Source organism: Rhipicephalus microplus, chromosome 2, assembly GCF_043290135.1.
Source record: "Rhipicephalus microplus isolate Deutch F79 chromosome 2, USDA_Rmic, whole genome shotgun sequence".
NCBI lineage: Eukaryota > Metazoa > Arthropoda > Arachnida > Ixodida > Ixodidae > Rhipicephalus > Rhipicephalus microplus.
Window position 1 is genome coordinate 62,431,613 of NC_134701.1, and position 13,579 is coordinate 62,445,191.

A 13,579-nucleotide genomic window follows, 5' to 3' on the forward strand; every position below is an offset into this window, starting at 1 on the left:
TAAAATTAATCTGCAGAAAACGAAAGTAATGTACAACAACCTCGGCAAGGAGCAGCGCTTCGAGATAGGTAATAGTGCACTTGAAGTTGTAAAAGACTATGTCTACTTAGGGCAGGTAATAACCGCAGAGCCGAACCACGAGATTGAAGTAACTAGAAGAATAAGAATGGGGTGGAGCACATTCGGCAAGCACTCTCAAATTATGACAGGTAGATTGCCACTATCCCTCAAGAGGAAGGTATATAACAGCTGTATCTTGCCGGTACTTAGCTACGGAGCAGAAACCTGGAGACTTACAAAGAGGGTTCAGCTTAAATTGAGGACGACGCAGCGAGCAATGGAAAGAAAAATGGTAGGTGTAACCTTAAGAGACAAGAAGAGAGCAGAGTGGATTAGGGAACAAACGGGGGTTAAGGATATCATAGCTGAAATCAAGATGAAGAAATGGACATGGGCAGGGCATGTAGCGCGTAGACAGGATAACCGCTGGTCATTAAGGGTAACTGACTGGATTCCCAGAGAAGGGAAGCGGGTTAGGGGGAGACAGAAGGTTAGGTGGGCAGATGAGATTAAGATATTTGCGGGTATAAATTGGCAGCAGCAAGCACAGGACCGGGTTAACTGGCGGAACATGGGAGAGGCCTTTGTCCTGCAGTGGACGTAGTCAGGCTGATGATGATTATGATGATACTAGAAAAAGCATACATAAGTAATTCTAAGGACCGTAGCGTTTATCACGTGGCGCTGACAATGCAACGCTATGCATAAAAACGAAAGTGTTTCCAACGTTTTGTGAAGGGTGCCATTGGCTCGGTAGTTCTTGTGATTATAAATAGCTGCCGGGCGACCTCCTCGCATGTGAATTGCTTCATGAGTGGCATCAAAGCGGAGTGGTCGGTGGTGTCATGTCGAAAGTCGAGAGATGAGAGGCCCGTGGTGTCTTGAGCAGTGCAACGTGTGGGAGCGCGCTGTGTGCGCAGCTAATCATAGCTTTGGTAGAGCTGAATCACTTCAGCGACCGTCTGGGGACTCTTCGCAGCAAGCATCTGGAATGCGCCGTGGTCAATTATTTTCATGATGTCCTTGATCTTGCCTGCCTCATCCAGAGTAGAGTTGACGAGCTTGCAGAGAAAGAGCACATCTTCAATGTAGCTTATGAAAGTCTCATCTGTTCTCTGTACTCTGCCACGCAAGTGCTGTTCAGCATAAAGCTGGCGAACAACAGGACGGCCAAAAACTTCCGAGAGGCTTTTTGGTAATTCTGACCGGGTACTGAAACCACTTTGATGATTCCTGTACCATAGTTTCGCTACGTCGGTCAGGTAAATGTTCCCAATTGTGAGCTTATTGGCTGCGTTCCACTTATTGTACGCGCTCACCAGTTTATACTCAGCAATCCAGCTGTCCACATCTCGGTCGTCTGTGCCACCAAATAAGGGGGGGGGTCGCGCAGCCGGAGAGTGCCACAGCAGAAAACAGGTACAGGTGCGGGATATGGAGTGGCGCCCTGAGATGGCCCCGAATCAGCCATTAAGTAGGGTCGTTGGAGTGCACGGCAGCGAAGTTCTAGGGAGAGGACCAGATGTATCCTAGCACGTTCACCACTTGAAACGGGTTGTTGAACAAGCAGGAGTTGACTTGTTGAACAAGAGATTCCTTCAGCGCAATGGCTAACTGGATGCAAGCCTGCACTCACAGCGCGTCTATTTCTTCTTTGTCCACTCGAGCTCCGTGTCCTACTGCCCTTGTTACACGTAGTAATAGTCGGTACTTGACGTGCATGAAACACGGCATAACACCTATACATGTTCGCTGTGAGCGCGCACTTGCTTAATAATGGGCTCGTAAAATCTATAAAATTTTTGAGAAAGTGTAAGCATTCTTCACTGAGTGACCAATTGATAAAGATGACCCGGTGAGAAACTGCCCAGTTCGTTTTCAATCCGCGGCAGTTCAGACTCCCGGCTTGTCGTCGATCCATCTCCAGCGGTGTGAACCGCAGAGTTCTCCCTACAGGCCATAACACGGCTGGCAGAGCTCAAACCTGGGTAGAGATAAACTAACGAGGTCTGAAGTTACCAGAAATGACCAAGAAGAAATCGCAATAGTTAACTCAAAATCGCTAAAAACGCATTTCGTACACGTGACGATGACTCAGGCGGGGCGAAAGAATGGGCATATTTCAACCGCCGTATGAAGCAGCAACTTGACAATGTGCCGAAAAGGTAGCGCAATGTCGCCCACCAAGATCTTCCTAACTAACAACATGGTTTTCGTGCCGTGGAGAACCTGCTTGCTTACCCCAAACATTTACTGCAGCGACGCTTATGAAAACGCAATGGTGTGATGTGAAATCTACAAACACAAGTCTCTGCATGCCCGTGCTACGCACTTCCTCCAATTTTACAGTACGGGAGCTGCCATAAGTATTTTTAATGTGATAGCAATTATATGGACTCTCTCGGCTGGATTTTGCCGCTGGCGTCACCGTCGCCCACCGTAAACATATCTATATATATGAAAATGCAAGAAAAAACACAAAAACACCCCGGCATTGATATCGAACGTGGGACCTCTGCGTCCTGAAAGTGAGGCATCAACCGCTGAGCCACCCCGGAGCACGTAAGCAACCGTTCAAACAACAAGGTATTTATATCAACTTTTACCGCTGCTCACGAGCATTTCGGGGAGAATTGTGTTTTCAGCATTACCAGCAAGATGGCGCAATGAGCGCACGTCGCCACAACGCGCGGTGGTGCCCACTCTAATGTCTCACGCGTACTTTGCCCGGTTAGAGAAGGGGAGCGATGATCCCTCGCGCGCCCTAATCTTGTGGTGGTGAAGAGGGAAGGATCGTACGTCCTGGCTGCCCTCGGGGTTTACCTGGAACGATTCTGCTGTAGTTGCCGGGTGCACAATGGCCACTGCAATCTTTTCACAGTCTCCGTTTGCGAAAAGCGCATGCTTTTCAGACACAGCGAAGTAAGAAATGAGATGCTTATTCGTGTGCATCCGCACTTGTGAGTACGTTTCATGCGTCATTTTTGTGTGAGAGACGCGGGGAACGTTTCTATCTGCTTTCCCTTCTGCGCGTGACCTTTCGATTTGCTGATATCGCGTTCATTGCTTCGCCTTTGTGGCAAAGCTGTGACTTTTTCTCTGTATTTCGGTTGCGCTGACTCAGGGGTGTACAGCGCATGTGTTTTACTGATACGTATGATTCCATGCGCGTTGCGCTGGGAAATACTTTTTGCACAAAATTGACGTCACTGTAGGTTGCCCCGGAAGGCTTTGCGCCTTCTGATACCAGGACAATTCCAGTGAGTGTAAGAGAGAGAGAGAGAAAACTTTATTAAAAAGTCAGTCAATATTTCAGGCATGGTCGGTCGCCCCTAGCTGTCGGCCGGAATCCCTTGGGACGCGGCAGCAGCAAGGGCTTGACTGCTGATGTCGCGCTGGACTTTGGGGTCTGGTCTGCGGAGCACGGCCTCCCAGGATTCTACAGTGTGAGAACCATCGTTTTGACTTCGACATGTCCACACCATGAGGACCTAATTCGCTACCTCATCACAAAATTTACACTGGGACTGGAAAATTGTGGGGTGCCACTTGCTGTAATGTGCAGGGTTTGGAAAAACCCCGGTCTGTAACTTTCGCCACAAAACTTCGTTTTTCTTACTTAATGAGTTGTCCGCTCTCGGGTATACTTGCCGATTCAGCCTGTAGTGTGCGACGATTTCATGGTATGTGCGCATAACCTCGCTTCTTTGTTCGGTAACTTGGGAGGTTCATGGGGTTGACCGGTAGGCGAGACCTCGGGCAACTGAATGAGCCCCCTCGTCCCCTTTAAGTCCCTGGTGAGCTGGTGCCCAGGCAAGCAGAACCTGCTCTTTGGGTACTTCTACCATGTTTATTATACGGACGGCAGTCTCCGTCACCCTTCCCGATTCATAATTTCTCACGGCGTTTTTGGAGTCGCTGATGACCACCCCGACCCCCTTTTGGCTGATGGCCAAAGCTATGGCCACTTCCTCGGCCTCTACAGTCTCGGCACCAAGGACTGTGCAGCACGCAATCAGGCCACCATCTTCCCTAACCGCCACTGCCGTGTGTGCCGCTTTGCTTTCATATTCCACAGCGTCTGTATACCCGACATCCTGTCGACCGGTGTACCTGGATTGTAGTGCCTCTGCCCTGGCTTTGCGCCTGCCTTCGTGAAAGGTAGGGTTCATATTTCTGGGTAGCGGTGGTATCTTTATCCTGTCTCTGACCTGTATTTGTATGTATTTTGAACGCGCTTGCTCACGCGTGGACTCATAGCCCAATCTCTTTAATATTGCTCTCCTCGTTTTAGATCCGAGTAGTCTTTGATGTTGAGCAGTCACAGTAGCCTCAATCAGGTCATCGAGTGTGTTAGATACCCCCAACTTCATAAGTTTGTCAGTGGACGGGTTTAGGGGAAGTCCGAGCGCGACTTTCACACTTTTCCTGATAATGGTGTCGAGTTTGCCGTGCTCCGCTTGGTTTAATTTTAGATAAGGTGCCACGTACACTATCCTACTTATTATGAAGGTCTGCACTAATCTAAGAAGGTTCGCCTCCTTTATCCCAGCATGCCTGTTTGCTATTCGTCTGATGAGACGACATGTCTGATTAGAACTGGCTTCTAACCTAGCAAGAGTTTCAGAATTCTTACCGTTCGCCTGAATCCTCAGTCCAAGCACACGGATACTGTCGACCGCGGGGATCTCTGCGCCGTTAAGATACAAGTGGATGTCCACTTCAGGCCTGTTGTGGAGCCGCCGTTTTCCGGCGAGCATGAGGAAGAGTGCTTCCGACTTTTCGGCCGAGCATTTAAGTCCTTTAGGTTCCAGGTACTCCACGATTTTATCAATAGCGATTTGCAGAGAGCCTTCAATTTGGCCGTCACTACCTTTGTTCATCCATAATGTTAAGTCATCCGCGTAAATGGTGTGATTTAAATTCTCAATATCCTTTAACTGTTCAGGCAGTTTCAACATCACAATGTTGAAAAGGGTTGGTGATAACACCGAGCCCTGAGGTGTCCCCCTGTTGCCTAATTTAATGTCCTCGATTGATTCTTCCCCGATTTTTAAAGTGGCTGTCCTGTCCGAAAGGAAGTCCTTGACGTAACCATAAACTCTCTTTCCGACGTTCAGGGAGCTCAGATTCTCCAAGATCGATACGTGCCTCACGTTGTCAAATGCTTTTGCCACATCTAACCCTATGATAACTTTTGCTTCTCGCATTGGCTTGTCTATAATTTGGTTCTTGAGCTCGTCGCACGCCAATAGTCGGGGTCGAAAACCGATCATGGTGTCCGGATACATACCATTGTCTTCCATGTACCTATTGAGCCGCATCTGAACGGCATGCTCCATGAGCTTACCTACGCAAGACGTTAACGATATCGGCCTAAGATTCTCGAAACCGAGTTTTTTACCCGGTTTAGGAATGAAAATTACATTTGCGAGGTTCCACCCCTGTGGTATCATCCCTTTTCCCCAACACTCCTGCATGTACATTGCTAGGTTAGCGATAGACCTATCGTCTAAATTACGGAGCATTTTGTTGGTCACTCTGTCCGGCCCTGCCGCTGATCTAGTCCTTAGCCGATTAATCTCCACTCGCACCTCAGCCAGGGAGATAGGGGCGTCTAAGGCTGCGTTTTCCCGTCCTCCATAATCTGGAAGAGGTTCGTATCCGGCGGGATTAATGTATCTGCTCCGAACTTCTTCTCAGAGTTCCTTCCTAGCTAGTGCCTTCAAATTGGTGCGCCATTCGTTCCAATTGCTGTTTAGACGCTGTCTTCGTGCTCTCCGGATCTAAAAGGTGACGAAGAAGTAGTCACGTCCCGACCGTACTTATATTCCTATCCATATCCTGACAGACGTTCCCCCACCTTTGCTTCGTGAGCGTGATGGCATGCTCTTAAATTTGCCTGTTTAAAGCCTCTACTTGTTTCCTGATACTCCGATCCCATCTCCTCCGTTGGAGTAGGTTCTCCAAAGCTTTCTTTTTCTTCCGAAGATTTACTAATATCCTGTCTACCACTTCGTTGTCCTCCTCGGTTTCCACCACTTCAGTGGCTTCCTTAACAGTACGTAACACCCCATCGCACCACTCGTCAATGTCAGAAATGGGAGTCGGGTCGCCCCTGAGGTCCTTGAAAGAGTCCCAATTTACGGCCTCTACCCTTCGTTTGCGAGGTGTTGCCGGGCCTCCCTCTACCACTATTTCTATGATCATGTGATCATTGCCTAGGTCCTCGTTTGTGTTGCACCACGCGGCAATAGTGCTGCTCCCCGTCAGAGTAAGGTCGGGTGTGGTGTCAACCGCGACACTATTTCCCTCCCTCGTTGGCTGCAACGGGTCGGTTATTAGATACAGATTATGAGTTTGCATGTCATACCACAATTTCCTGCCCTTAATTGAAGCCTGCTTATATCCCCATGCCGTGTGGTGAGCGTTAAAGTCACCGACAATCAGCAATGGGTTGTTCCTACTCTTACGTCGCGTACAAGCGAAGAGATCCCCAAAGTCGCATCGCCTTTGTCTGGGAGAGCTGTATATATTTAATACGAACAAGCTAGCGTTTTTCTTTTTTTGGGGTATTAGTTCTATGAGAACATGGTCGATGTGTGCATTACCAATCTCATGTGGCACTGCCGTAACGTTTCACCTGACCAGGGTGGCCACCTGCGTACTCGTGCCTTCGATTACATAGGATTTATAACCCGGCAATGCCGCCTTTCTGCCACATTTCTGTAAAGCTATAACATCTGGTCGATCCCCTTTCCTTAGGAATTCCTGCAGAACCGCACGCTTGCGCGTGAAGCCTCTGCAGTTCCATTGCCAAACGGTGTTTTTACTGGATCTGTGAGCCATGATTGCCACTGAGGTGATTCATCGGCCTGCCTAATACTTCTTGGGTGAGCTGTTCATGCGCCTGATCCCTCTTCGCGAATTCTGTTTAAAGTTCCTCGGTAAGTTTATTATCCCACTGATGCAACTGCTGTGTCAGATTCTGAAACATCTCGGACATTCGTTTCTCGAAGGCCTTACGCCGTTCCTGGGCAGATTTGGCTTCAATGTTTCCCTCCAGTTGCGCTATTTTCATGTCTATTACTGTCTCTACGTTCTCATCTATTACGGGCTTTTCCGCTTCTTTTGCCATCTTTTTAGCTGGAGGCGGAGTAGTGCTCTGCTCCTCTGGCCTTTCTATATTTGGATTCTGTGGCATTCGTGGTAGGGAAACCGGTGTTGTGTTAGACGACTTAATAGCTATTTGAAGCTCTTCTATTTGCCGACTCATCATTGCTAGCTACTCTTTAAGCATGCGATTCTTTTCCTTAATGGTAAACATTTCTTCATCACGTTTATCCTGGGAGGACCTCTCTCCCCAACCCACCTTGCGATTCGGCGACGTGGGTCTCCCACTGTTGAGGACAGCACTGCCGGAAGTCCTCTCATTTACTGGACCAGTCATTGGTGGCAGCTCTCCTTCTTGTCTCTTAGGTAGTCTTGGGAAGGAACCTGCTCTTCCTCTTGACCCTCTTCGATGCTTCGACCGGCTCCTGGACCGTTCTTTGATCTCTTCCATTCTGCACGTTTGTGGATCCGCGTCTTTCACCTTCCGCTCTTCTCCTTCCATGCGCCGCCAGGCCTCCCACTGTCTCTTCTTCATTGTATAAGGGGTCCTGAAAGCTTCCTTGCATTTCTGATCTGCTGTCAGATGACCTTTGCCACACAGCTTACACTTGGGCTCACATGCATAGTCCTCGGGTGGAGCTGTCATTCCGCATCCCCGGCAGCGAACATGGTCGCTGATACACACGTCCGATCTGTGTCCTAGCTGGCCACATCGGTAGCACACCTCGTATTGTTTCTTATAAAGCACGCACTTCAGCGGCACGCCATAACAGTACATCCACCTGGGCACTGTCTCATTTTTGAAGATGATGACCACTGAACTTTAGTTCCCCAGCTTCCTAACGCCAAGTATCGGCGCGTTCCTTGAGTTGCCGAAAGCCTCTGTCAGTTCTTCTACTGACAATCTCGGGTCGATGCCGCGCACCACACCCCGCCCGCTATCCTCGTGCGGCGCGAGGTACGCTGTGACGTCGTAGTTCTTGCCTTCAATCTTGATAGACTTAATCCTGGTCACCTTCCAGACAGTGTCTATGTCTGGAGTGCTGAAAGTCAGGGCGCCTTGCTTGTCGTTAACAATGAGCACTTCCTTTTCTTGTCCCTTAATCCACGGAATTTGTGCTGCCATGCGCACCGCCTCACTGAGCCTGGTGTTCGGAACTTTTGTGAGCACCAGCCCGCACTTCGGTCGAATGATTATCTTGTAGTCGTTCGCCGGCAACCGCGGTAGGTACGACGCAATCAAGTGCTCCACGATCTTGTGCCCCAGCTTTTTGCATGCTGCCAGCCGCCGTCTTCTTCCTGTCTTCGCCGGGCTCAGCTCCACTTTCTGCCCGGGCGTTGCCATCTTGGCGTCCCTGTATGTCACCTCTAGCGGAGTCCCGCAGCTCTTTGACATGTTTTCCAACTTTCGTGATCCAGTCCACGGTTCTAAATTCTTCAGGGGTTATTTCAGTACCGTCCACGGTCACTTCTATTGCCGTCGCGTCTCCACAACGGGGCTCTAAAGCGAACGCCGGGGGCGTCGGCTACCACCGAGACACCAAAATAGCCATAAAATGTTCCAAAACGTACTCAAAGTCCTGAAATCGTGGTCTAGATGATACCTAGAACTTCAGGCAGGCGAATATAGAAGTTATTTGCTGTTACTGCACAATTTCCCTCAGACAAAACAACTTTCTGCGGAGCTGATGCGAGGCACATCCGAACTCCCTGGCCCCCTGGCGGCCCTCTTCCGGTGAGCGTAAAAAAGCTTTTCGTGCTACCATTCGGTAAGCGCGACGAGTTGTGATAAAACACTTGGTTACAAACCACCGGCAGGCAGAACTTCAGGCCGGCGTTTTCGAATAGACTTTGCGTAATAACTTGGGAATCTTTCACTACATGTATGCTTCGAAGTTCGAGAAATTTAATGCCCTGCGCTAATCCTGTAGAGATGTCAGAGTTCATCATGCAGTGCGTCGCCATGTCTCATGCAATTTTTATTACCTACTGCATTTGCGGGAGCTTTTTTTCTCAACAATACATGCTTAGGTTTTCTGCTTGACGTGATTCGCGGACTAGTTTGAGCTAGCGGTAGTGGTTTGTATGCCTTGCATCAGGCACGTGGTCTGATGACTGAAAATGCAATTTCGGCAGGCAGAGATACGGCGTAGCTCTTTTGGGTAAACCTAGCTGGGGTGCAAAAACTCACAATAAGGTTAGCATTATCCCTTCCTTTTTGTTGCTTGCCCGTTTATTCAAGTAAAAATTGTTTTGTCTGGCTTTTTTACGTTTACGTTTACCAATGAGGCGGTGTGCTTGTAAAGTGAAGATAGCTATGCAAAGCTTGCGTGTCCAACAAAGTTGCACGGTGAGATCATTGTTCATGCCCTTCACGTAAACTTCAGGTCATGCAAAGGTGTACGTGAAATTTCGTATGGAAGTTTGCATCCGCGAATGGAGCCCTCGCAAGGAGTCGTTAATGGTGGCAGGGTAGTATACTCATGGGCTTGCGTTAATTTAGCAATATAGTCGGTATGCAAGATGCGTCCACTAAGTGGGCTTGCGATGTATAGTTGGCACGTCTAACAACAATCAAAAGCAACCACACTCTCTGAATGTAGCAACTACCAATGATCTCTGCCTTTTGGCGCATAACTACGGTGAAAACGTTATATACCTCATCAATTGCTAAAACTGACCATCAGTGACGTCGGCGTCTAGCGTTGATGGGGTCAATATGAGTGACTCAAAATATCAATATCACGTAATGCCATCACCATATGAGGTCATTGTGGCGTCACACACGATGACGTCACTTTGCATTGCCTCTATGGCCATTGGGCCAGCCCTAAACCAGGTGAGCTGCAGAAAGCTTCTGTGCAGCTGCCGGACGATGGACGACGAATGCGAAACCACGGAAGGTCATCAGGGGAAAGTAGAGTGTGGGTTAAAAAAATGTCCACGTGGTCTTTTTGTTTTTCATTTACTTTTCAGAGGGCGCTTTGCCAGGTCACATGAGAAACTTTAGGCAAACACTGGAAGTTGCGGGCCGAATGAGAAGGTTTGTACCAGAAGATTTTTTTCATTGCTTTAACACGAGCCGCGAAAGCATGATCAGAGGAGGTGAGCTTGAAATATTTGCCCCTTGCCTTGTGTAGACTTCGCAAGCCTAATTCCTTCCCTGCCCTCTTCGGATCAACTCGGAGCCGAAAGATCACACAACGCGGACGCATCAACACGACGTGCGCACGGAAGGATACATTTGCATGCCAGGTGGTGCACGCAGGCGGTGTTGTGTCGTTTTGGCGTAGTCTGTATTTCATTGTACGACCTGTTCGTGTGGTATGGATATCTGTATGCGCGCACGTTTGGAGAGGCTGGTACAGATCACGTATCGATACCACGATAGACATCGTCGCACCGCTGGATATGCTCTAAGGAACGAGGCACCAAAAACACGCCAAGCATTGTCAGGGTGGCCGCCGCGCGATACGACAGCAGCGAGAACACCAACGTGAACTAAATGGAGGCATTTTAGTCTCGTATATATCTCAATACGAGGTTAACAAATAAATAACGTGCACGGGTTTCGTTTGTATGCTTAATATTTCTATCAACCTTCATACTACTCAAGGAACAAGTTGCACAAATCATGCATGTCACCTCGAATATTTCTCGCAGTGTGATGTACTACTTTGGCAAGCACAGGACCATTCCTTATTGTATGCGTCACCTTTCCCAGGTAAAACGAAAGCGGCTTTCACTCAGACATTTCACCTCTCTCGGGATTGCATAGAGTTGTAAATCTTGGCGGACGAAATTGTGAGCATTTCGATTCCCTGCTCGAAATGCTCAAACGTGGTGAAGGGTTCTTTAAGGTGTTCACAGAGAGAGAATAAATTGACCCTGCGAATAATGCGAGGCTATAAGACCCACCTGGCCTATTAGCAGTCTCGTATTTGCTCCCGTGCTTCCCTTCTCAGCCATGCCGAAAAGAGACCCAGGAGCGTGTTTATTCGACGGTAGGCGCTTAGCACACCATGTTGGACAATAAAAAAACAGCGTTCTGCTGATTTTGTGGGAAACGAAAATTCATGGGTATGATGAACCATTACCGCCATTGTAATGTCATAAACTAAAATATTTTTTTTGGCTTTACTGATGCTGCAGACACATGTTCCGCTCTCATTTCTTCAAAAGTTTAAATTTTTGTGAAAATAATTAGGCCTATGTTTACGATTTCAAGGCCTAAAGTTGTGCTTTCCCGCCTATATATATATTGTGAGGAACCGGTTTATTCAGCCAGGCTCGAGCTAAATCACGCTGGTGATGATATTTTCAGATGAAGAAGATGTACAGGTGATGAGGATATCAAAGAGAATAAAGAGACATTCGCTTGTCGCGCTCACACTAATTCCCCCGCGCGGTGAAAGCGGCCGCCTGGTCGCTTGACAGTATTATAAAATGCGTCGCGCATAAGGCTTTAAACGAGATACGTGCACTATCTCTGTTCCTCGGCAACGATGATCAGGACTAGCGCTAAGAGGACAAACGCGGTAATTGACAGGAGATGTCTGTACGGCCCAATGAAGCGACTGATGAATTTGTCGCATAGGCCGGGGACGCGTAGTGGGTCCATAGAAGAACTTCGTCACCAGGGGAAAAACTCACAACACGGCGAGACGAGTCGTAGCGAGATTTTCGAGTGTTTTGAGAGAGGCCGGTGTTAACACGGGCCTGGTGCGAGACGAGATAGGAATTCTTCAGAGAAAGGAGCCGTCGAGGGTGCAGGGGCCGAAAGGAAAGAGACATCCAGAGCGAAACTCGGCGAGCGACCATGGACGAGAAAAAATGGAGAAAAGCCGGTAGTACGTTGAGCAGCCGTATTATAGACGAATGTCACGAAGGGTAAAATTGCATCCCAGTTCGTGTGTTTGGGGTGAATGTACATGGCGATCATGTCCGATAGGGTCCGATGAAACCGTTCAGTCAATCCGTTGGTCTGCGGGGGGTAGCTAGAAGTGGTCTTGTGAACAGTGTTCGAGGCACGCAAAACTTGCTCGACAATGGAAGATAGGAAGACTTTGCCACGATCACTGAGGAGAATGCGTGGAGCTCTATGACGCAAAAAGATGTGGCGAAGAAAGAAATCGGCGATCTCAGTGGCAGTCCCAGAAGGTATAGAAGCTGTTTCTGCGTAGCGGGTAAGGTGGTCGACGGCCGTGACAATCCAGCGATTCCCATTGGATGATATAGGAAGAGGGCCATACAAGTCGATTCCAACGACTTCAAAAGGCGAGGCGACACAAGGAAGAGGTTGCATTAAGCCAGCCGGAGCAGTTGTCGGTCGTTTTCGCCGTTGTCAATGGACACAGGAGCCGACGTACTTAGCGAAGGTTGAAGAGAGGCCAGGCCAAAAACAACGACTTCGTATTTTGTCGTAAGTCTTGTGATAGCCTAGATGAGCGGCAGTTGGATCATCATGAAAGGCTTCCAGAACTTCACGTTGCAGAAAACGTGGAATAACGGGTACCCACTTATTGCCATCGATGTGGTAAATGTAGCGACATAAAGCATCACCGACAAGCTTAAATTGTTTAAGTTGTCGACGGGGTCTGGCGTTTGGAGGAGTAGCGGAGCCGGTCAAGCGGTCAACAATGGTGCGGCAGTATGGGTCGACACGTTATTGTGAAACAAGGATGGATAGGGTGGCAGGTGATGAACTTAGCGCTGCGATTGGAGGGGTGCTGTCGTTTTGGAGTATCGATGGTGAGTGGCTTCCGCTGGACAAAGGACAGCGCGATATAGTATCAGCATCTTGATGCTTCTTCCAAGATCTGTAGGCGACATTGAAATCATACTCCTGCAAGCGAAGCGCCCAGCGACCGAGACGACCCGATAAGTTTTTTAGCGATGAAAGCCAGCATAGGGCGTTATGGTCGGTCACAACGGTAAAATGACGGCCGTGAAGATATGGTCGGAATCTTTGCACTGCCCAAACAACAGCAAGGCAATCCTGCTCGGTGATAGTTCTTTTCTGGAGTGGTAAGAGCACGACTTGCGTAAGCAACAACGCGTTCGCGTGAGTTTTTGTCACGCTACAAGAGTACCGCACCAAGACCATGACTACTTGCGTTGGTTGGAAGGATGGTGGGTGCGGTGAATCGAAGTGGCACAGTACCGGATCCGACGTGAGGGCTTGCTTCAATGCCGTGAAAGCGCTTTCGTAGTCTTTGGACCAAATGAAGGGGACGTTCTTTGCGAGGAGTTGATGGAGCGAAGACGCAAGTTCCGCGAAACCACGTATGAAGCACCGGAAGTAAGAAGATAACCCAAGAAAGCTGCGCAGGTCCTTTTGACGTAGTGGACGAGGAAAATCAAGGACAGCGGCGAGCTTCGCGGGGTCGGGCCAAATTCCTCATTT

General features: G+C 48.8%; 1 protein-coding gene across 1 annotated transcript in view; it reads right to left on the bottom strand.

Annotated features, from left to right (window-relative positions):
- LOC119169878 (uncharacterized) overlaps positions 1-13,579 on the bottom strand; it is a 148,812-nt gene that overhangs the window by 77,732 nt on the left and 57,501 nt on the right. The gene's annotated exons all lie outside the window — the stretch shown is intronic.